At 52.8% G+C, this 26,119-nt stretch overlaps 1 protein-coding gene across 1 annotated transcript in view; it reads left to right on the plus strand.

The window, feature by feature from the left end:
- Nucleotides 1-26,119, plus strand: part of NRN1L (neuritin 1 like) — a 455,945-nt gene that overhangs the window by 355,638 nt on the left and 74,188 nt on the right. The window lies entirely within an intron of this gene.

The raw sequence follows: 26,119 nt of genomic DNA on the forward strand, positions 1-26,119 counted from the left end.
ATGACTGCGCATGTGCTTTGGGGGGGGGGGGGGGGTGGAAGTGGGTGGCAGGCAAAGTACACGCAGGTGGGGGCACTGGCTGTGTGCAGTTAGTTCCACTTCCCCTGAAATCCCCATTTATTTCAGTCAAGAAAACTCAATAATGCTTGCCTACAATGACTCAAAGTACACACTTATTGGCAACATTGTATTGATCATAGCGTCTAAATAAATGACCTAAAGTGGGACATTTATGTTTTTCTAGACATACTGCAGACATCAGCTAGAGAAGACTGCGTAGAGGTGAATTGTAACTTTTCTGGTTTATATTCATCTGTCGGTTTTTATTTAGGTCTTTGGTAGAGTGGTCGGCCCCTTGCAGCAACTTGCAACCACTTGTCTGAGCTGTGGATGCAGAAAGTACGGGTCTCATGTTGTTTGGCCTCCGTGAATACCTGACTGGCCTGGGGGGAATTTTATCTGGAATGTTAAGGAGAGTCACCAGTGGAGTGTTGTCCGATTATTGGGGGCCAGTGCCTCCGTCGAGTGTGGGGTGGCCCTGGTCAAGTCTGCTATGGGGAAATAGATATGATTCGGGTACTTTGCCAGCAACAACCAGGGGCAGTTAGAGAACAGGCATCTTTCAGTCCAAGCAGATAGAGGCAGTGTGGGTCCTGTCGAATCTTTGTGATCACCCGTAATGCCGCCGATGAAAATGACGCGGTGCACTGATCAGATAGTTCACTGTGGCCCGCATCCCCCTACCCTGCTCCCTCCCTGGCCACCGACCTTAACGGCGGCACACACGAAGTGTGTCGCGACTTCCCTCGATCCCTGCGGCCTCTGTTCCCACCCACTTACGTGGGGCAGCGCTGGCGACGCAGGATGCCTTTTTTCTTCTTTTTCTTTTTCTTAAAACTTTCTTGTCCCTGGCTCTCCATTTAACGGAAGCAGGGGACGCCCCTGAAACCCCTGACCCCCATTACCATGACTAAGAGGACTGGGGGACCCTCCCCCGCAACCCCTGCTTCCATAAGCCGCAGTAATGGGGGTCAGCATTTATTTTACCGCACAAAGGCGCAGGAATCGGACCAGGCGACATAGTGTTGTCGCAGTAATGGTACGGTTCCCTCCTGTCCAAACTTCATTGTATGCTGCTATCAACCCAATACCAGTGCAAGTCTGCATAGCTCGGCATTTTCCATCCCTCTCTACTTGGTCTGCAGTTATATGTTTTTGTTAAAATGGAGGAGCAAGGTGGCCATGAGTCCCAAGTGAATGTTGAGTTAGCGGTAGGAGAACTTCTGTCTTCCGAAGTACGACTTTCAGGCAAAAGGTATTCATGGTGTGAAAGTAACCACTCCCCTAGCTTTACCCTAGTGAGCATGGCCCTCCCGCAGTGGGCGACCCAGCAACAGTCTGGCAGAAGGTTGCAGGTCTGTGTTGCAAAGCCCTGGTTTCAGATTCGTCTCAGAGAGTGGAGCACCCCAGTGATGGGGAACGCTACAATAGCACAATGACACGCTACAGCTGATAGTCAAGTCTACTTTGTGCCCTAGAATTCAAGACATCTACACAATGGGCCCACACACCTTCAAGAAATCATTAACAAAATTGCCCCCTTTGAAAAAGCTTAAAGGAAGAAACCAGCAGGAATGAAACCTGAAGAAAACAATGAAACCTACTCCTAAGTAGAGAAAGCACGGCTAAAAGCGAAGATAACAGCATTCCAAAACACCACACCTAGTCAATTTATCGAAAACATTACAGAGTGGTAGATTTCACCCCAGACTATAAGAGCGAAAAACACCAAAAACATTAAATAAATATATGTAGGGTAGTGGGGTAAGAGGTTCAAATGGGCCAAGATGGGTTTGGGGTGGCATCATAAGGGTGGAAAATGAAAGGGCTTTGGGGGGATCCCCCAAATTTAAAACAGTGTTTTGAATGCGATGAAATATACCACTCTGTAATGTCCATTGGTAAAATAACATAACCGTTTAATCAATTTGAATTCTCTCCCTTATCCCCCATATTACCCCAACAGTTCCGGCAGGTGTCTGGCAATTTCAAACTCTGAAACATATTCTGCCGTTCCTGGATGAGGCCCAAAAGACAACAACAGCCGTCGTTCTGGCCTTGCACAGGATTGACAATGTAAAGGGTCTATTTCTGGGTAGCCTACCTTATTTAACCCGTACATTGCCTGCAAACTACAGCAGCAAAAACAATCGCAGACAGTCAAAGGAAGGGGACTTGTCATCCAAGTCCTGGGCTCCCTGCACTATCTTCCAATTCACCTATGGGTGAATTTTAAGACTTTGGGCCTCATTACGACCCTGGCGTTAAGGGTTTAACGGCGCTGTAAAAGGTGTCGGCGCCATTAAACCCTTAACGCCTGATTACGAGGTCCCTTTTTTGGGAGGGTTACAGGAGCATATAACTTTGAGACATGTCGTGTGATCCGATAGATCCAGAGAAATTGGAATAACTTCAATTCACGTTTTTTTTTAATTTTTATATTTGATCCCTTTCTTTAAGGACCACCTGAATCAATTTGCATCACCATTTGCCTGGGACCAACAGAGGGTGATCCAAACATATTGAATGCCTGGTCTCTCAAAATACTCTTGAACCTCCTGACTTTGGAAAGGTAGACAGTTGTCATTTTCCAAAAATTTTGGGAGAGCACAATTTGCTATTATTTTCTGTAGCTTTGGGATTTTTTCATTGATATTTGTTGAACTATCTCCACTTCTGGATATTTTCACCAGTCATCAACCCGTACAAGAACATAGGATCCTCTTGTGAGTGAGCAGAACTCAGAGCTTACTTTCTCTCAATGGCCCCATTCTCTCTCCGGCACAGATTTTTGAGCAGGGTGTTCTGTGAGGTTGGAGTTCTGGCACAGGAGGCATCTTCATAGCACTTCAACCATCTGATCAAAACCTGGAAACCATACCTTTTGATGAAGATGAACCTTAGTTTGTAACTGTCCCCTGTCCACCCTTCTCGGCTAAGAGCGCCATCCTCTTTGTGAGTGCTGCACAAATAAGAAAATTGGGTACCTCTCAGCAGGATCCCTTTTTTGGAGTGGCACAACACATCACAGGTGCAAATATGGATACAATTATTGCGTTTTGCTTCAGGTGTACAGTGTAAGGCGATGTTCACGCTACTCTTCCCCTCGCTTTGTTCCAATGCCCTCCTACAGAGAGTCATCCTGCACTTTGGCTTGAGCAACATCCACTAGAATCAGTGCTTTGGGAAGATCTCTCACTGTAATTAGACCGACATGTTTTTAGGAATTCATAGTTTCATACATTGCTTGTGGCATGTTTGGTCTTAGGTGTCTGGTTTATAAATCAGCTTTGATGTTTTTGTCTAAATTGAAACATAAGATCGTACTTTGGTACTTGCAACATACATTTTCTGATTCTCGCAGGTTGGCGAGAGGTTGTACCTTAAAAAATGGTGATGAGTAGTTTGTGACCATTGATGGTCTTGAAATGATGACCATTCGTGTTTAGTTGGAAATTACATATGCCTGACAAAACTGCAATTGCTTCATGCTTAATCTGGAAATAGCTTTGTTCTAGAGGTATGAACACCGCGCTGGGGGAAGCAACTGTCTTACCTTTCGGAAGCCCTTACGCTGTTTTTTTTTTTTTTGCTTTCCCTTGGGAGCCTATGTACTGCTGTCTGGCCAACGCCCCCTGCACATGAAGAGCTGAGGATCGCGCTGGCAGGGTGAAGCCCACTGAAAAGGGCGTGGGCATTTTGGAAGCCCTCACACTGCGTTTTATTTTTTGCTTTCCTCTGGGAGCCTCTTCACTGCTGTCTGGCCACACCCATCCCCCCTGCTCTTAAAGAGCTGAGGACCCCACCTACAGGATGAAGCCCGCAGGAAAGCGCGGGGTGCAGGGACGTCATTTCACCAAAATGCCAGGGGTAGCGGAAGTGACATCAGAGGACCCTTGACCTCTGATGACATCACAGGAAGTAATATCATTTGACCCAACCCCAAAGTGACATCCCAGGAAGTGAAGGAACATGACCTTTCACCCCTTGACAAAACAGAAATGGCATCACATAGCATTGTTCATAAATACACAGTGAAAGATATGGTTACAATATCACTATACTGTGATATACATTTCATACAAGAATGGATCACCATATGCATCGTTAATATTAGTATGTATAGGCCCATATTACCAAATTACTGTGAATGCAAGAAGACATCCAAGAACAAATGATAATGATGAGTTATTATAAAGCACTTCCTCTTAAGCGCGTTATATAGAACACATATACATATAATATCACCCAACCTGTGTTAATACTCATTTATCGACCTCAGAAGGATGAAAGGCAGAGCTGAGGTGGTTAAGAACAGACTAAAACAGGGACTCACCCCCTGAAGTTTGCCTGTAATAAACCTTTAATGAGTCTAGCAATTATCGTATAGAATTCCAGAAAGACAAATGATTTGATATTCCTATTCTTTCTTATTTAGGGTCACTGCTCAAAGTGTTACACTAGTGCAACCCCCTGTTTTTTTTAAGGGGCCTGTAAAAGAAAGCCAACCACTCCAGAAACAAAGAGCCTCATGGCACTGGCCACAGCTAGCCTAGGAGCTTATATTTTAAAATGAAAAAAAAAATATTATTTTTTAGGGTTTGCAAGGGAGACCACAGGGATAGCAAGTGAGACCTTAGGGGTCGCAGTTGCAACCCCTGGCAATCTCCAAATGACGTCCCTGTGGGGTGTTTGTCACCCTGCAGGTGGGAGGCCACTGCGAGGACGATTTTTATGAAGCTTTTGTATTAGTGGATGACGCAGCAGCTCACGGAATGGCAACGGAAAACGCGATTTGCATAACCAGCCTCAAACAGCTCCAATAAGGCAACCAGGCAGGACTGAAAATGATCCAGGTGAGAAGCTGGGTTGGGTAGGGGAGGGTGAATCTATGCTATTGTGACCTCTCTTCTGGCGCTAACTGAAATTGAAAGCTATACTTCAAAAAGACGTAAAAGAGCATAAAGAACATTAATGTACACACAACCCAACTAAATACCCTCCCAGCAATATCAAGCATGTCCCTTGCCGCACCAAAACGAAAAGCTCTCACCGTAAGGCAGAAGATCCCAACTGTTCACCCCTATCTGGTGCCTCTGAACCTTGGCCCTATAGCTCTACAGGCCCTGTGGGTGGGGCAACCATCTTGATAAAAGAAATTCACCAATTCCTTGGCACTTTTGATACCCGCCTGGAACAGGACCCCCTGAATGAAATAAATGAAGAGAAGGCCAGCGAGGACGATAACGCTCCACGGGTAGTTTCCTGTAGCCCATGTATAGGGTCATAGTAGGCACACTTGCATCCAATGTTGTCATAGGGCTCGAAAAGGAGTTTTCCCCTGATCCTTGATGGACTTCCCCCAGGGGCGGTTGCAGGGAGGCCCAACGGAAAGGAATGTGACAATGAGAGTAATAAGATCACCATGTCTATTGTGCCATCTGAAGCCCCGAAATGTAATCACCGCCCTGACCTGCTGACACCCCTGCTTCTACTGTAGCCAGCATGGAGGGAGACACATCTCTATCCTTGATGGCCAGTGTAGGTGTGATACCCTCGAACATAGGATAAACCATGATGAAGTGTGCATCCTGTAATGTGGATGGTAGGAATGACAAAATAACATCGATGTAGGTCCTTCTACAAGGGACTATGAGCATTGAGAGTGGTACCTGATCACGTGATAGCCCTTTATGCCCAGCGTACTGTCCACCCTCCCCATCTGGGCCATCATTAAAACACCTTCCTGACCCGGCTAGCAAAGTGGCACCCGCAGCCAACAGGTGTAATTGGAGCAAAGTCTTATCTGAGCTGGTGACATTGAAGACATTACTCCTATCTCTTACTGGGGAACTTGGAATGGGGGGAGGGGCAGAAGGGAGTCCCAACCACCATGTAGAGCGACATTGGGGATCCAAAACCTGTGGAGACAGTAGTACCCAGTAATCCGGATGCCAGTTTAAGCGTTGTCAGCACCAATTCGACCAGGTGGGGGCACATTAGTGTAAATAGAGAGTCTGGTGGGATTAAAAGGGTATTACCCAATTTGACCTTTTACAATTGACCTTTTGCACAATTGACCTAATGATAGTGGTCCTAATTTACCTTCTGCATAATTCACCTTTATATTATTTTAGTTGTTTTATATATGTATTGGGTTAGTTTTGTATTATAAATAATTTAAGGGGTTTGGGTGGGAGTTTGCAGGGTTTTTTGATTGGGTGGAATGTTGCGGGGGGTTTCCCCCTGCATATATGTCCTAATTGACCTTCTAAATTAGGTCAATTCTCCCGAGGTCAATTGTTAAAAGGTCAATTAGTATACAACCATTAAAAGTGCCTTGGCTGACAAAAGGCTAATGGCACCAGGCATATTGAGTACCGGTGATCATATCCTGAGTACATAGAGCGCACAGACCCTCACGACTTCAACGCTTTTGCTGACCCCTGTCCGGCGAGAAGATTGCACACCAAGAGTCAAAGTTGCAGTGTGAAAGATATCCAGCGGGCGGGTTATATGACACTTAATCGCACCACGAAAACCAACGAGTTGATAGAGGTCCACAGGGGGGGGAGTCGGTAGAGGGGGTACTATTTCTCCACAAGGTCCCCACGCTGAACCCTAACAAACACGAACCTTTGGAAGCCCTTGTGAACAAGTGCACTCACTGCTTACCTGCCACACGGGGTTGCATCTTTGTAACTTGTGATGACATCCAAAGCTGCATTAGGTCAGGTCACCAGTACTCATGATTAAATATGAATTGAATTTAGGGAATCGGGAATGGCAAACAGCATACTGAGATTCAACAAGAGATGCCAGCCCTCACCAAACAGCGCCATAGAAATTAGAACACACTCTATGTAAATGCTGATAATATCTCTGAAACCAGGCGACACGGTCCTGTGCTTTCTGACGCAAACATGGTCCCATTGGGGAAAAGAACACTGGGTAACACCCTTGGGCCAAAATACCCATCCGCTATGTACAACCGATGAGTCGGCCATTATTGTAATTCTTGCTGAACAAGCTCTTCCCGGAACTGAGTTTGTTGGTTTACTGACAGGCTCTAGGGCTTATTTTAACAGACTTTTTTATTACAAGGGTTGGAATGCATAATTGAATTTATTTATATTTTCTTTTCTGTTCGTGTTTTATGTGCAATGTTGGACTTTTATGGCCTCACAGCTGAAATAAGGCTATTGGCTGACTTGGTTTCCTGGTCTGATTGCAGTAGCACAACTCTAGGGCCACACCGACCGGCATCCACCACGATTTGTGTTTCTTTGTCTTGAAGTAAGACAGTGTGGCATGTAAAAGGACCACATTTATGGCCCTGTCCAAGAGAGAGAGGGTCTGAGGGGAAATCCGAGACTCTGTTACCTCTACGGGTGCCTGTGTGAATGGTGGCAGACACTCATTACAGGCCACACGCAGCCCGCAACTAAACGCAGACCCCGCCATAACCTGGAATGGAGAAGAGCAGCCCAAAAACTTGCTGAAACGTCATTGGACAGACAAAAGCATAGTGTCTGAACCAGACAAATGACTGCAGCCAAACTGATACTGCTACACCTACATCAACCGCAACAAAGGACTACTTCCATTCTTACAAGAAGATATTTTTGCCACAACAAGTGAAGATCAGAATCCCATCCCATACTTACCTGCCAGGCAGTAGCCCCAAAGTCTGTAACCTTCTCGGAGAACTCGACCTAGATGTCCCTGCTCTCACCAAGATGTAGTTAACGGCCAGTTCTGTCACAAGTTTTGACACTCTCTTCCCTGTGGGCTACACGATTCTCTCTGAACCTAAAACCAACCGTTGAGGAGGTGAAGTAGCCCTGATCTTTCTGGAGTGGGTCCCGGCCTCTGTCATCCCTATGCAGGCCTACTCCTCCTTTGAATGCCTGGTCTGCAGGCTTTCTATATCTCCTGGCCTCTCTCTAACTGTGGTCACCATCTACAGGCCACCTGGCCAGGTTGCCCTCTTCCTCTCTGAATGGGCCGACCTCTCCTCTTCTCTCCTTGCCTCTACTTCTCATCTTCTCCTCCTCAAAGGCCTCAACATCCACCTGGATGCTTCTAATCCCTCCTCTGGGCCTTTCTGCAACCTCTGCAACACTCTCTCTCTTTCCTTTCTACCCTCTGGCCCGACACACTCTGCAGGACATACTTCGGATGTTCTCATCACGTCTGACATCCCCCTCTCTAACCCTCTCACCACTCCTCTCTCTTGGACTGACCACTTTCTACTCTCCTCTCCTCTCATCTGAAACTCTCTATCCCTCTAGCAAAGCCCTCCTGGCCCCCAGCACTGTCACCTACCTTCTCGGTCATTCGGCCCATGAAGCATGTGTTGGGGTATACCTTTGCCTCTACTTTCTTTGCTCCTCCTACTCCTGCAGCTGACTCACACCCTGACACAGCCCTTTCTAATCTGCATCTTTCAATTTCCAACACCCTGGACATCCTTGCCTCTGTCACGAGAATCCGGCTGAAGCCTACCTTCAAGTGCAAGTCTTGGCATGATTCCAACCTCACCGCCCTGAAACGCAAGTGCAGGGTGTATGAGAGGAAGTGGAGGGCTGTGGGGACTTCCTCTGACAAACTGGCCGGCCGCCTGCTCTAAAGGCAATACAGGCTCTCTGTCCTGTCCAAGAAGAGAGCACACATTCAAGCATGCGTCTCTGCGGCTTCTAACAACATGGCCAAACTCTTTAAAATCTGCAAGGAACTGGCAAATCTTGTTGCAGTCTCTATCTCTCCTGTGCCCTCCCACGCACTCTGTACGGGTCTGGCCTCCCACTTCTCAGCTAAAACTCAGGACATCCTGTCCTCTATCTCCTCTTCCTCTGGCTCTTCCTCTCTCGGCCCCCCATGTCCATCTCCCCCTCTCCTCCTCCTTTCTCCACTTTCTCTCTGAAAACACCTGATGAGGTTTCTAGACAAGTTCGATCTATGAAAGTGTCGTCATAACAGAAGCTCCCCTACTCCTCCAGAAAATATCAAGAACCATATTGACACCCTCGTTCCAGCCTTAGCCGATTTTTGTAATCACTCTTTCGCCACTGGAACTTTCCCCTCTCCTCTTAAGCACTCCCTTGTGCACCCCCTCCTCGAGAAGCCGTCTGCCGATCTTACCTGCTAGGCAAACTATCATTCAATCTCCATCACCCCTTTCCTGGGCAAAATCTTGGAAAAGCTGCCCATCTCCCAGCTTACTCTCCACACTGAATCTGTTGGTTGTCTCCATGACCGTCAGTCCAGCTTCAGAGCTGCTAGAGGCACGGAAACTGTGCTCCTGAACACCTGTGACGATCTACTCTCTAACCTTGTTTACAGCATTCATTCTGTCCTCATCCTCCTTTATCTTTCCTCTGCTCTCGACATGGTCAACCACACCAGCCTGATCAATCGACTACGTGAGAACCTGGGCATCACAGATCAGGCCCTGGAGTGGCTGACCTCTTTCCTCTTGGACTGCCCCCCAATTCCAACTTGGTCCCTTTCTCTCTGCCACCTCTCACTCTACCTGTGGCATTCCCCAGGGCTCTATCCTCTCACCTTCGTTTTTCAACATCTACTTGGCCCCTTTGGCCCACCTGATCTCTACTTTCTCCTCTAACTTTCAGTGTTATGTGGCTGACACTCAGCTTTCCTTCAGGCTCCCCCCAGCCTCCTCTCCTCTCCCGCTCATTCCTGACTGTCTATCCACGATTCCTGTTCATTGGGACCCCTGCTTTCCCTCTGTCACTCTGGCTGCCCGCCTTGGGCCATCTTCCTTCGCCTTCCTGCAAGGCAAAAAACTGTGGTGTCATCTTCAACTCCACTCTCTTTCTGTCCTCACATCTTGGACATTGCCAAGAAGTCTCACTACCAGCAGCACCTCGTCAAAGGAACTCTTCCCTTTCTCACATTCACCCAGAAACTGACAGGCCGATTCATGGAATAAATGTGCGCCGAAAATCCCGGCGCAGAGGGGCCAATACGTGCGCTGCGCCGAAAATCAGCGCAAAGCGCAGGGAAACCAGCGCACGTCGATTCATGGAAGTCCCTGCGCAAGAAAAGCAGAGGACGTGCGCGGAAAAAATGCGCGGCGCAGGCCGGCGCACAGGTCAACCAACGTCGTGCGCCACGGCCACTGCGCCATCACTCCGAGCGCAGCGCACAGCTCTAAAGTAGGCGGGACACAGGGCGGGACACTCGGAATGGGGAATAAAATGGGGCACAACACTCGGAATGGGGAAGAATGTGGGCGGCACGGGGAAAGTTTAGGAGGCAAGTGCGCGGAACGCCCACACGCTCGCATACAACACGTATTCATGGAATAGAATAGGGCAAAAAAGCGCACGCTCAAAGCAGCGCACAGGCACAAACAGGCACAAACACGACCGCCACAAGAAAGCAGGCGGTAGCGTCTCTGCGCCTGCAAGAAATGTGCGCTAAAAGGTGCACCAACAAATAGCACCTATATACAGACATGATCAATGTCCAATACTGTGGCCCTCCAGGACAAAAGACGTACAAAGGGGTACCCACAAACACACACACGCGCAGAGAGAAAAAATAAACGTGTGCGTGCATACCGGGGTGCGCGGTAAGTTGCACACGCGATATGGCCGGGTACGTGGATTTCAGGGGTGCGCGGGAAGTTCCACACGCGATATGGCAGGGTACGTGGATTACAGGGGTGCGCGGGAAGTTGCACACGCGATATGTCAGGGTACGTGGATTACAGGGGTGCGCGGGAAGTAGCACACGCGAAAAGGCCGGCTACGTGGATTCCAGGGGTGCGCGGGAAGTTCCACACGCGATATGGCCGGGTACGTGGATTGCAGGGGTGCGCGGGAAGTTCCACACGCGATATGGCCGTGTACGTGGATTGCAGGGTTGCGCGTGAAGTTGCACACGCGAAATGGCCGGGTACGTGGATTCCAGGGGTGCGCGGGAAGTTCCACACGCGATATGGCCGGCTACGTGGATTCCAGGGTTGCGCGTGAAGTTCCACACGCGATATGGCCGGCTACGTGGATTCCAGGGGTGCGCGGGAAGTTCCACACGCGATATGGCCGGCTACGTGGATTCCAGGGTTGCGCGTGAAGTTCCACACGCGATATGGCCGGGTACGTGGATTGCAGGGGTGCGCGGGAAGTTCCACACGCGATATGGCCGGGTACGTGGATTGCAGGGTTGCGCGTGAAGTTGCACACGCGAAATGGCCGGGTACGTGGATTCCAGGGGTGCGCGGGATGTTACACACGCGATATGGCCGGCTACGTGGATTCCAGGGTTGCGCGTGAAGTTCCACACGCGATATGGCCGGCTACGTGGATTCCAGGGGTGCGCGGGAAGTTCCACACGCGATATGGCCGGCTACGTGGATTCCAGGGTTGCGCGTGAAGTTCCACACGCGATATGGCCGGGTACGTGGATTGCAGGGGTGCGCGGGAAGTTCCACACGCGATATGGCCGGGTACGTGGATTGCAGGGTTGCGCGTGAAGTTGCACACGCGAAATGGCCGGGTACGTGGATTCCAGGGGTGCGCGGGAAGTTCCACACGCGATATGGCCGGCTACGTGGATTCCAGGGGTGCGCGGGAAGTTCCACACGCGATATGGCCGGCTACGTGGATTCCAGGGGTGCGCGGGAAGTTCCACACGCGAAATGGCCGGGTACGTGGATTCCAGGGGTGCGCGGGAAGTTCCACACGCGAATTGGCTGTGTGCTCCCAGGCATTACCTGTACACCCTCCACGGCCCCTGCAGGCAGCACACACCACAGGGAACTACCCTGCACACCTGCTCATGTCTCCCACCACCCCCACCCCCCATCCACCAGGGACACCCTCCACCAGGCCCCCACCCATGTCTCCCACCACCCCCACCCCCAGCACTGTGGGGAACCTGCCAGCAGGCCCCCACCCATGTCCAACCCATGTCTCCCACCACCCCCAACCCCCCATCCACCAGGGGCACCCTCCACCAGGCCCCCACCCATGTCTCCCACCACCCCCACCCCCAGCACTGTGGGGAACCTGCCAGCAGGCCCCCACCCATGTCTCCCACCACCCCCAACCCCCATCCACCAGGGACACCCTCCACCAGGCCCCCACCCATGTCTCCCACCACCCCCACCCCCAGCACTGTGGGGAACCTGCCAGCAGGCCCCCACCCATGTCTCCCACCACCCCCACCCCCAGCACTGTGGGGAACCTGCCAGCAGGCCCCCACCCATGTCCAACCCATGTCTCCCACCACCCCCAACCACCCATCCACCAGGGGCACCCTCCACCAGGCCCCCACCCATGTCTCCCACCACCCCCACCCCCAGCACTGTGGGGAACCTGCCAGCAGGCCCCCACCCATGTCCCCCTGGCCCCTGGTCCTGACGATACACAATAATGGCAGTAATGGCCAGCATACCCAGCACAAACACCCAGGCAAGGATTGCATGCACCCACATAGTGAATGCAATCACATGACACAACCCCAAAGGCAAGTATGCAAAAGAACACATGTCCGCCACACACACATACACAATGGGTGCAAGTGAATGTCAAAACCCATATCATGACATGTAAGAAACCAAAGAAAAAATGACACAAGTGTAAGATAATATAAAAATGTATTAAAAAAAATATCAAGTAAACTAATACAACTATCTGGCAAAGCAAATAAAAGGTCCATGTCCGGGAACAAAAATGAGAAACCAAAAAACAAAGGATAGAAAAATCAATAGATATTGTCCAAAGTAAACACATGTAGTATGAAATAAAAGAAAAACCATTACGACATGGTGTAAACAATATGAAAGTAAAAAAATGTACCTCCCAAAAAATAACAATATATACAGGATTGTTCAAGGGTCCATGAGCCCAACACCACTAATGAAACCTAATACTAACTAATTAAAAAAATATGTACAAAGAAGTGGCCATTGTCCAAGCGGTCCAAAATAATAAAAAGAAATAAAGGAAACCTAGCACTAACTAACTAAAAAACTATATACAAAGGCAGCGGGCTAGTCCTGCGGCTCACTTGGTGATGCTGGCCAGGGCATCCTCGAACTCCATGTCAATGTCCTGGAGGCGGGACTCAGTCCTGGCCCCGAGGTCTCGCAGGGACAACCCCATGTGCTCACCAAATTCCCTGCGAGCCTCCTCGAGGCACTCAGCCCGCCTCAATGCCTGATGCATGGAGATCTCCGCCCTGGCCATGGCGAGCCGCTCCTCTTCCGCCCGCTGCCGCTCCGCACCTATCCGCTGGCCAAACTCCTCCCACACGGAACACACCGCCATGCCAGGGTTGCCCTGCCCTCCGGCCGATGCCTGCCCCTCCGATCTTGATGGCCCTGAGCCATGATGCCTCCCACGTCGAGCCCGCTGCTGCCTCCGACGCCACTGCCTCTGCCAGCACGACGGCATCCAGGCTGATGGTAACCACCGACGCCGTCGTGCACGTGCCCTGCCCGATGATGCCGGCACATCTTCCATCTGCTGGGGTCCACTTGCTGTGTCGTCCACCCCTGCTGGACCTCCGACTCCCAACTGCGGCAGGGATGGGATCCCCACCGAGCTCGCTGCATTGGTCGGGGCAGGTCCACAGGGGGCCATGGTGGCATCTGGGCCGGAAGACGGCAAGGAGAACGACCGGTGGATAGCCTGCACAGAGGAGGAGAGGGCCGTCAGATTGGCCAACACATGCAGGAACCCCCCGAACATGGCCGATCCCAATTGGGCCACGTCGGCACGGTGCACTTCGTGATGACGTGCGTGCTCCTCCCGGGAAGCACGCACGGCATCACGAATCACAGCCGTGCGCATCGCGACCCCAATCAGGACCTGCTCCACGCGGCCAGGGGTTCCCACGGCCGCAGGTGGAGGGGAGTCAGTTGACATGGACATCCCCTCTACCTGCGGACGGGCCTGGGACGGGGCATCCCTGCTGGTGCATGGTGGTGCACTCACAGGGTCAGGGACAGCGACATGCACAGGCACCTCCACGGTGACCTGTGCTGCCTCCTGCCCCTGGCCCTGGACTGCACCACTTGCACCAGCAGGGATGCTCCCACCAGGCCCCATGTGTGCACCAGTGTCGGCCTCCTCCTCCTCTGTGCAAACCACCAACCTGGATGGCTCCTCACCGTCTCCCGCCGTAGCAGGCCCCTGTGGGGGCTCACCCACCCCTTCCGCTGCAGCCGTGGGGGCATCCCCGCCGCCTTGCTCCACAGCGCCGTCTCCGCCCTCTTCTTCACTAGCCGCTGCGTAGAGGGAGACAAAGGACACAAGCATCAGGCTACTGTACAATGGTCCCCTAGACAGGAAGCAATAGCAGATGAGCACCCCTGTCAAAGTACACTTCCATCATGTCCCTCCACAACACATGGGTCAGTCCAGGCAAAACACACACAGTAACAGGCATGGTGCATGCCATGCACATTTCCATGCATGTCCAATTGACTCTTGAAACATTCAATGATATGTAACTCACATGCATCATGGCTCATGCATATCACATGCACACACTTCACCTCAGTCACATCCATCTGGCCCCAATCACACCGAACACAGGCAAAACAAGGGTAAGTTGGGTGCGTCACTGAATCTGTGCATTGTCACACACATGAGTCATGCATCCATGGCATGCACAAGTCACAGACATGCAGGTCAGGCACACAGACATGGCTACCATATATGTACCTGGCATCAGCACCCATCCTTCACCCCCATCCATGTCCAGGTACAGAGACTGGCATGCTCTCATGTCCCAAATCTGCATAGTGCTCCCCATGCCGCATTTCAACACATGCAACAACCATGTGGGTCACACATCACTGGTCGCACATGCATTACCATGATGTCCCAGCACACATACATGCATACATGGCCCATGGCACACATACAGGCAAGTATCATAGAACCAGCACACCGCAACATGCCCTGTCTCACACAGTGATGCTTGGACACTTACCGCTCAACTCCAGACGGGTCTCCCTCTCAAGGATCTGGGCGTGGAGCGCTGGGCGTACGCGTTCCAGGACCCTCTTCTGGATGGAACTCATGTGGCCCCGGCCCCCCTCCACGAGGCGCCGGGCCTTCACAAGGGTCCTGGACCTCAAGTCCTCCCAGCGCTTCTTGATCTTCAAGACGTTGCGGGTTGCCACCCCCTCCGCGTTGATGGCAACCACACAGTCGGCCCAGATCCTCTCCCGTCCTTCCTTGCTGGCGCGGGACGATCCAAAGAGGGCATCATACTGCCCCAGGACATGCTCCACCAGGACACCAACTTCGGTGGCAGTGAAGCTGGTGCCCCTCTGCCCCTCTGGCCTGGGGTTGCCACTGGTGCCAGATGTAGAAGTGCCCGACATGGCAACCCCAGAGGCAGGTGTGGGTGGGCAACTGGGTCCTGGGGCTGGGCTGTGGAGCGATGTAATCCCAGTTGGGAGTCTTCAGTTCCAGCAGGGGTGGACACAGCAAGTGGACCCCTGCAGATGGCTGATGTGCAGGCACCAAATGGCAGGGCACGGTGGCAGCAGGCAGGCAGGCAGGCAGGCAGCAGCAGATAGCACGTGGGAGGCTGCTCAGGGCACTGGGGGGGCAGTAACTCGGCCTTCGGGGCAGGAGCGTGGTGTTCCGTGTGTTTTCGGGTGGCCAGCTTGATACGGAGTGATTTGGCACGTGAAATTCCTGCACGTCAGCGTGAAATCCGAGGAAAGGCCCTTAGCGCGTAAGTGCGTCAGCACGCATACGCGATTCTATTGGACCAGAGTCCCTCATCGCGTAAGCGCGTCTGACGTGATCCGCACGGGCGTTCCCCACTCAGCACGTGAAGACGGAGCACACGTGGAAATACTGCACGTCAGAGTGTCATCGCGTGTAATTGGCCAAAAGTGCGCGTACACGCCATTGGCCTATGTACGTGTATTTCATCGCGTGTAATTGGCCAAAAGTGCGCGTACGCGCCATTGGCCTAAGTACGTGTATTTCAGGGGCGCGCGGCCACTTACACAAGCAAGTACGTCAGCGCACCTGTATGCCTGCTGCGTGGGAATTTCCACACGCGATTGGAGTGGGAACTCGATTCCAGGGGTGCGAGGCTCACACGCTCGCCTACAACACGCGCAAGGCATTAATTTGCGCACTTTTCAATTAACAAGCCAGATGCCAGGATGAACATACCGTTCCTAGCAGCAGTGGCAGTGGGCTACCAAAGGAGGAGGAGGAGGAGAGTCAGGGCCAGAATATTCACACCCAGAACCAGCCTATTCGGGATGCCTGATGACCAGGTGTATGGGAGGTACAGGTTTCCAGCACACATCATACTGGACCTGGTCAGTGAGTGGGAGGATGACCTCACATCACCCACCCTGTGCTCCCAAGCACTCAGCCCCCTGCAGAAGGTCCTGAATGTACTGCACTTCTTGGCCACTGGATCCTTTCAGCGGACAAGTGCCATAGTGGGTGGTGTGTCACAGGCCACGCAGTCACGCTGCCTACACCAGGTCTTGAACATCATCACTGCACGGCCATCAGTCCGCAGGCACATATATCTCCCCAGGACTCATGCAGAAAGGCGGACGTGCATCCAGGAATTCTATGGTGTGGCTCAATTCCCCAAAGTGCTTGGTGCAATTGACTGCACACATGTGGCTCTACGTCCACCCAGGGCAACAGAGCACATCTATAGAAACCGCAAGCACTGGCATTCCATCAACGTGCAAGTTGTATGCAATGCCAAGGGAATAATCACATCAGTATATGCCAACTATCCAGGGTGCACCCACGACAGCTTCATCTACAGAATGTCTACCCTATGCCGGGACCTAGAGGCTGGCCAGCATGGAGATACATGGCTGCTTGGTGAGCATGAATGCCACTGCACATGCATGCATGTCAGATACTGGGTCATGACACAACACCACTAATGATACCCATCCCCACCTCCGCAGGGGACAGTGCCTACCCTATCAGCCCCCACATGATGACCCCAATCCGGAACCCCACCACGCCACCCCAGGTAAGGTACAACACTGCCCACATTGCAACACGGGGCATAGTGGAGCGCACATTCGGAGTGCTGAAGTCACGCTTTCGCTCCCTTGACCGTTCTGGCGGGCAGCTGTTATATGCTCCCCGAATAGTGTGCAGGATCATAGTGGCAGCATGTGTCCTGCACAACGTTGCAACACGCCGGGGCCTGCCCGTGGACATGGTGGTGCCCCCACATCCACAACCACATGCACGCCCGCTGCGCATGGGAGGGGAAAGGGCACGGGGGGAGGCAGCCCGTACGCAACTGGTGGCCAACTTCTTCACCTAGGAATCACAGTGCTGGCTAGTGCACACTGCTCTGGCACATACCATCTGACAATCAATGATGACACTACCTGACAATGTCTGAAAATTACTTGACAATAAACAGTCAGATACACATCAGCCTGAGATTGTTAACATGGAAGTGTCAATATGTGTGCACCCCTAGCTACACATACACCAGCAATGCATCACAACGCAAAGACACAACTCCATCAATCCAATATGCATTGCCACAGGCGATTCACTACATGACAACATTGCCATGTCACCCATTCCCTTCACAGTCCCGCCACTGAGGACACCATGTCATGGTATGTGACAGCAAACAAACTGGCCATCACAACATGACACCAGTGTCACAAATAGCAGTGCCCCAAATGGAACATAGCCGCACTTGAGCAGCTAACCGCCCTGGAGCCACTACTACACACCTGTGTAAGAGTATTTTCAATCAAATTACACACCAACCCACCCTGAAGCCCACCCAAACAAGACACATTGCATGTAATCAATGGTAGTCTCATTACCTGATTCTGCTGGTATGTCCTCACCGTCCAGATGTACAGTGATGGCGCCATGCAAAAGTGTCAGTGCACATCTACCGACATGTAGTCTGACTCCAGAGAGTATGCCCTTGTGAAGATCTGTGTGAAATACCTGCAAAACATGAGCAACATATGTAAGTAGAGGCACATATCAAACCATCATGCATAGTTAGGTGCAACAACAATGAACACTATGAATGTCTACACAGTATTGACTATGGACTGGCCAACAGCTCATGGGAGTCCAATGTCACCGTGTAATTTGCTGTCACTTGGGCACACCCTTTGCAAGCCCATGGAAACGGAAGCAGGAGGGGTGTGGATGTCTGCTACCCAAGCATCGAAACCAAACTCAGGACAAGCCTGCATGTGCCCAGCCACAATACAGTGTATGCCCAGGTACCCACACAAGGCAACACTCTTGCAAAATAAAAATTAAAATGAGAAAAAATGGCCATGAAAGGGCCGGCGGGGGGGGGGGGGGGCACCTATGAGGTCCGAGGACAGGATGCACGCCACAATCCACCTGTGTGGATCATGGGAAAGGAAAACACCCCATAGGCTCGTGGCCCACACGGCTACTCTGTTGTGGGAGATGAGTCGCTATGGCTCTGGCCAGACCCTGCAGCTGACTCTGGAGGTGGGGGAGCTGCCTCAGAAGATGGTGTGACAATGGGAGGCAGCCCACGCAAAGCACGAGTTTGCTCCTCCATGGCTGCAAGCAGGCGGGTCTGGTAGTTCTGGTTCTGGGTTATAATCATGCGGAGGTCCCCATGCAGTAACTCCCGGGATGACCTGACCTCCGCACGAGTTGCCTGCATCTCGGCCGAGAGCGTCCGTGTCAGACGCTCCAGCTGCTCCTCTGTCCTTCTATGGGATGAAGCCTCAAGCTCTAACAGGGTCGACCTGAGGTGACGGAGTTCTTCCCTCAGGCCTTCCCTGTGGCGCTGGGACTCCATGGAAAGTGATTCCCGCAGAGTCGCCAGTGCCGCCCGCCTGTCCATGTTGGACGCCAACATATCCTCCCTGTGTGCCTGGCAGATGGACTCTGTAGCCTGCTCCAGTCGCTCCATCAGCCTTTCTGGGGGGACAATGGAAGTGGCCACCCTATCCATGGCCTGTGCAATCATCTCGGATGATGCTGCCTGTTGGGTGGCCATACCGTAGATGGATTGCTCCCAAACGGTATTGCCAGGTGGCATACGGCCACCACGTTGACGGGCACCACACCTGCCTGGGGCAAGGCGGACTGCGCCTTGCTGTGCCGGCAAGGCCTCAGGCTGCAGGACTGCATTCCCTCTCTGATCTGCAGCCCCAGGAACAGGATCAGAGATTGGGTGGTGTGGCCCTGCATCCGTAACCACCGGAGGCTGATCTGCCGACACTGACATCCCCATTGAGGGCAATGGCCCGGCTGCAGGTGGGTCGGACAGAGGAGATTCTCTCCCAAGAACACTCACCTGCGACTGCACATAGGTGTCATCCTCCGAGTCTACACCTGAATACTGCTCGGGGGAGGAACCCCCAGAGACACCCCTCGACAGCACGGCCTGCAGCACTTGTGGGTTTTCACCCACAAACACACCACGTCCCTCACTTGTGGTAGGTCGGCCCGGGTTGCCCTCCTGGGACGGCTCCACCACCACATCCCCAGCATCAACAAGTGCTTCGTCCCCTGCAAAGACATGAAAGAGAAAAATGGAAACAGGCATTAGCACCATGGCATGCAACAAGGGCTGATGAACAACAGAGGCAGTAGTTCTACGACACATGTCCAACATGACTGGGAGACCTCCTATGCATTCACCATCACTGGGTCTGTAGGGGAGGCTCAGGGCATACAATGTACAGATTGGAGAGCAACGCCTGCTCACCTTGCTGCCTAGCACTGCCATCACACATTGGCCGGTGATTGCCATGTCAAAGGCACATGCCATCACACACATGGCATGTGACATAGCCACCAAGTGAAGAGGGAGAGGAGGGCTACTTTTTTGGATTTCAACCACTCTGGTCCTGACATTGCATCGTCACATCCATTAGTATACATGTTGTACATGGATCTGCTAGTCCAAATTGGCAACGATGCACAGTGCCTTGTCTACATCAACAAAATGCAGTAAACAATGTGATTCCACCTCCCCATCACCTGTAAAGGATTCATATTGCATTCGTGAAGCACCGGTCAAGTAATGTATGAAGGTACAGCGGAGCACTGAGGGGTGGTGGGGCAGAAGGGGATGCCAGTCAACAATCCTACTGGTGCTGGTGTCATTCATGTCACGCAAGTGCAGGGGTGGGTGGCACAATGAGGTGCAAGGGGAAGTGGCGGCTGGAAGTGCTGTACAAGGTAAGTAGGACTTGACGTCAAGGGCAGATGGTGTTAGGCGCAGACAAGTGCTGGGGGGGTGGCCTATAGGGGTACAGAGACAATCATGCAGTGCTGTGGGCTCGGAGGGGACAGGGGAGGTACACACTGCTTCTGGCTCGGCAAGGTCCTTTCAGATTTCTATGTGTCCTGCAGAGTTGTCACATGCCGCAGATATGTGCCCTTGGATTGGGGATCTCATCTTGGTGAAAAGGGTGAGGCGCTATTGCCTTTGGAGCATGTGGCAGGCCAGTTTGCCAGAGGATGGCCATGATGCAGGACATTCCCTCTCTGCCACCCGGCACCTGTGGTTTGGGTTCACAAGATCCGAGTCATGCCAGGACTCTGCATTGGCATGGGGCTTCAGACAGGTGGTCATGACCGTGGCAAAGACATCCAGTGTACCTGACATGGAGTGGAGCATGGAGTGGGCCCTGTCAGGATGGGAGTGAGCCTAAGGGGGAGCTGGATGGGGGGGAGATTTTGGCTGCATGAGCCTCGACTGACACACACTTCATGGGTCGGAATACCAAGAAGGTGTGTGACAGTGGTGAGGGTGGCTTTGCCTGTGGGGTGGTGAGGGTGAGCTGGGAGGAGAGGAGAATGTGATCACTCCAGGAGAGAGGAGTGCAGAGATGGACGGAGAGGGGAAAGTCAGATGAGATCAGAGCATCAAGAGTGTGCCCTGCAGAATGAGTAGGGACAGACGGGAGTCTAGAGGGTGAGAGGGAGTTGCTGAGGTCACAGAAAGGTCACGTGGGGGCGTCAACAAGCATGCAGGTGGATGCGTACAGCACCAAGGATGAGGATTTCTGTGTCTGGGGACATGAGTGAGGAGGAGAGGTGAGGACACTCAGAAAGGAAGTAGTACATTTGACCAGTTTTCCCAGACACAGTACGCACTGTTTGAGAATGTCAAGGTGTGGTGGAGAGAGACCTCACACAAGCCATTCCAGAGTGGAGTAGGTCTAAGTAGGAGTGACAGTGGCAGGAATACCCTCAGGGAAGCCAAGGGCACACCCCCCCTGCACAGTAGTGGCGGGCCAAGGAGAGGGTCAAGGATGCAGACAGAGCTGGCCGTCAGACATGTTTCCATGAGACCAAGGATGTCAAGGTGCATAACCTCATGTAAGTGACAGATATCGGAGGAATGCCTGATGCAGCCGCAGTGAAAGGAGTGTAATTGTGGAGGAGGTTGACAGCCTTGTAGGACTTACGGGGAGTGCTAGAGATCAGAGGTGCAGCATGTGTAGGAGTTGGAGTGGGAGGCGGAGAAGGTTCATGGGAGGGTGCAGGGAGGCAGTGCAGGATTGATGAGGAGAGAGGAGGGGGGACAGCAGGAGAGGTAAGGAAGTTGATGAGATGTGGGTAGCATTTCTCAAGGAGATTGAGGTTGGCCTAAGGGCCTTGGACTGAGACGCTCCCATTACCATGCACATCAATAGTGGCCTCTGAGGATTGGAAGGAGGCCAGGAGTACACCCCGACGGGTCCCACCAATGATGGTGGAAGAGGAGCAAGGAGAGAGGACAGGGACCATGTGAAGGGTCTATGGGACAGGCAAAGGCATGTATGAGCAGATGTCAGTGAGAGTTAGCTTAGAGTAGGCTCAGATGCACTGGTCAGCAATAGGGTGGGTCGCATTGGAGGGCAGGGTGCCCTCATTTGACTTTTGGCAAGCAGGTGTCGTGAGTAGGGCACGATGGTCTGAACTGTAGGAGTCATGGAAGATAGACCATGAAGAGCAGCATGGAGTGTGAGGGAATGGGGCTCGAAACCAGACGGTACCAAAGCCCACAGGTAGGAGGTGGATGTCAAGGCAACATCCACAGTATGACAGCATGTTGGTTGGCATTTATATACAGAGGACGCATTAGCATGTGGTATCATTGCATGTCAGGCATGTGAAGATGAAACTTGAATGGCTGGGGGAAAGGATAGGAATGGTATGTAAGACATCAGATGAATAGACAGGGGAGTATGAGCAACAATGTAGTGACAAAATGACAATTCAAGGGCAACTTCCATGGTGTCGGCCCATATGTGCACTGTTGCCAGTAGGGATAGTGCTGTGGCCAGATGGTGTTGCACTGAACATACTGGATGAGGCACATGGGTGCCACTATCAACTCTGCCACACACCCCCTTGACAGGCACCCAACATGAATGCTTCACACACACACCATGCACATGGATGATACACACATGCATGTGCACTCACCGGATGATGCCTCGTAATCAGGGAGGTCTCCCACACCTTGGAGTTGTCCCTCGGTGACGTAGGATCCAGCTACAGACTCGTGTGGTGTGAGTTCTATATCCTGTGCTGGGGACCCACCTCCAGTCACCAAGGTTGCGGCATGACTTGAGGCCAGCTTATCCTTTGCCCTGCGCTTAAGGTCATTCCAGCGCTTCTGGCAATCACTAGCTGTGCGCCTCACTACTCCAAGGGCACTTATTCTGTCAGCAATGGTCTGCCAGTGTGCCTGGCGTCTGGCATGTGTGGTCTTGGACCCTGCAACGATGACCATTTCCCTATCATGATCTGACACATACTGAACAAGTGCATTCAGTTCGGCGTCTGTGAAGCTTGGCTTCCTTGATGGGCCGGACTGTGCAGCCGTGCCTGGGGCATCAGCCTGTGCCGGACGTGCACTCTTCCTCTTGCGCTTGGAAGGGGGTGCGGATCCAGAGTGTCCTACGCCGCTGTGGACACTAGGGGCAGGAGTCGTGGTGGACTCAGTACTGGGTGTGTGGGATTGCCCACTCAGCATGGGAGTAGGTGCAGGCATTGGGGGTAGTGGGATGGGGTCAGGCCTGATCTGAGGTGCATGAACTAGGACCGACACAGTCTTGGCAGGGTGTATGAGAGGTGGGGTGGATGGAGCCACACCCTGGCTACGGGGGCCAGCAGATGACCTATCTGGCATAGATGCGCGTGCCCTGATGACACCAATGTGCACCGGTGCACGTGCAGTGGACCTGCTGACCTGGATGTCAGCGGTGGGATCACCCTCGGACAGGTCTGGTGCCACAATGGCCTGGTCCGACAAGGGCTGATCAGGGTTGGTATCAGCCACATGACTCTCAACTGGGGGGGGGGAGGGGGGCATGGGTGTCCCTGACTGGTCCTCCAGACTGGGGGGGACAGGGGCACCCTGCAAGTCACAACCACGTCCCCTAGTGGATCCTCCACGGCCACCACGTGTGGCTCGGCCACCTTTGCCACCCTTACGGCTTGCACGCCTCCCAACCATGGCACTGATGGTATTGTGCGTATGGGAGTCGGTGTGCACAATTGTCCTGGGCAATTGGGTGTCAAAGGGGTTGGGTACCAGATGGTATTCGTACCCTAGTGCAGTGGCAAGGCTATATGACACCCCTGGGGAAAGATGACGGGTCACGCAACGCACAGGCACCCCAAAAAAGTTAAGGAACGTGCACAATACCCCTCCTAGACCACGTGTGCTGATGGAAAACCCTGCACTACGCTGTGGCATCCAGTAACACAATGAACGTATGCGTGTCACACGCAGCCTAGATTGACCTCTGAAGGGGTAGGCTACACACGGGGCAAGCACAGATGTTAGATACGTGCGTGACTCACCGTCTGCCAGGTAAAAGAGCGTGAAAAATGAGCGCTTTTGGTTGGCAACACCCCCGCCAAAAGAAGATGTGTACGCTGTCTGAGGAGACAGGACAACAGTAGAAGGGGACACTGTTTGAGGGAACAGGCCCAGGTAAACCAGTACAAGAGGAATAAGAGAAAAAGCTGTCAGAGGTAACAGGGAGTACGAACTGGAAACGCCGTGAAGTAAATCGCGTGTGAAACGACAAGAAGTACAGAATTCACCCACTCGCTCTCCACGAAAAGCACGTACAAGGAAATGGTGTTCAACACTACCTTTTATACAGGCCCACACGTACAGCGTCACTTACGGCGTGTACGTGCTTGGCCCATGTTCACCAATCACACGCTTTGTCACTCCTGCCTGTGGATCCTTTTTCACCAATCACACGCTTTGACACTCCTGCGTGTAGCTCACTTTTCACCAATCACACGCTTTGTCACTCCTGCGTGTAGATCCATTTTCACCAATCACACGCTTTGACACTGCACGTGCAGGTAACTATTGACGCACATATGCTGGTGACGGTTTTTCGCGCGATTCGCTGAGTGTGGGGTTTTCACGTGCAAAATCACTCCCTATCAGGCTGTCCAGGCGTTCAAACACGAAAGACCAGGCTCCTGGCCAGGAGGCCAAATTTAAGTCCCCCAGAGCCCTGAGCACGCTCCCACCTGCCATCGGCTGCTGCCTGACTGCCTGCTGGCCACGTGCCCCACAGTGCTGGTGGGTGGGGGTGGTGGGAGACATGGGTGGGGGCCTGGTGGAGGGTGCCCCTGGTGGATGGGGGGTGGGGGTGGTGGGAGACATGGATGGGGGCCTGATGGCAGGTGCCCCTGCACTGCTGGGGGGTGGGGGTGGTGGGAGACATGGGTGGGGGCCTGGTGGAGGGTGCCCCTGGTGGATGGGGGTGCAGGGGGACATGATCAGGTGTGCAGGGTAGTCCACTGTTTTGTGGGCTGCCTGCAGGGGCCGTGGAGGGTGTACAGGGTACACCTGTGAGGGCCCACCCAGCCTATTCGCATGTGATAATTCCCACGCACCCCTGTGATACACGTTCCCTGGCCAATCGCGTGTTGAACTTCCCGCTACCCCTGTGATACACGCACCCTGGCTGTTCGCGTGTGATTATTCCCGCGTACCCCTGTAATACACGTTCCCTGGCCTATCGCGTGTTCTACTTCACGCGTCCCCCTGTAATACTCGTTCCCTGGCCAATCGCGTGTTGAACTTCCCGCTACCCCTGTGATACACGCACCCTGGCTGTTCGCGTGTGATTATTCCCGCGTACCCCTGTAATACACGTTCCCTGGCCTATCGCGTGTTCTACTTCACGCGTCCCCCTGTAATACTCGTTCCCTGGCCAATCGCGTGTTGAACTTCCCGCTACCCCTGTGATACACGCACCCTGGCTGTTCGCGTGTGATAATTCCCGCGTACCCCTGTAATACACGTTCCCTGGCCTATCGCGTGTTCTACTTCACGCGTACCCCTGTAATACACGTACCCTGGCCAATCGCGTGTTGAACTTCCCGCTACCCCTGTGATACACGCACCCTGGCTGTTCGCGTGTGATAATTCCCGCGTACCCCTGTAATACACGTTCCCTGGCCTATCGCGTGTTCTACTTCACGCGTACCCCTGTAATACACGTACCCTGGCCAATCGCGTGTTGAACTTCCCGCTACCCCTGTAATACACGCACCCTGGCTGTTCGCGTGTGATGATTCCCGCGTACCCCTGTAATTCACGTTCCCTGCCTAGTCGCGTGTAGTACTTCCCGCGTACTCCTGATTTGAAGATTGCCCGCTTTTCTTTCCTTGTTTGCCTGCCCTGTGAAGTGGTCCAGGGTTAGCGCAGCCCTTAGCGATGATTTAGCGATTTTGATGGCTTTTCCTTGCGCGAGGGCGTTCTTGGGGGCGTTACTGGCGCTGCTGCAGGCTCGCTGCGATTCTCTGCGCCACGGCTGGTTTGGGAGCTTGAAATCCATGAATACGCTGTGCGCGGAAGTCTGTTTTAGCGCACGTGCCTGGCGCAGACTATCGCAGGCGCACGCTGTGCGCCAGCCGCGTGCGCTACTTGTGCGCTGGATTCTATGAATTAGCCTCCTAGTCTCTCCAGAGCTCTGGTTCTCTCTACACTGGACTACTGCAACAGCCTCTTTCTCAATCTGCCTTCCTCTACTCTCCGCCCTCTGCAACTA

This window comes from Ambystoma mexicanum, chromosome 1p (assembly GCF_040938575.1).
Source record: "Ambystoma mexicanum isolate Mex_15411 chromosome 1p, UKY_AmexF1_1, whole genome shotgun sequence".
Lineage (NCBI taxonomy): Eukaryota > Metazoa > Chordata > Amphibia > Caudata > Ambystomatidae > Ambystoma > Ambystoma mexicanum.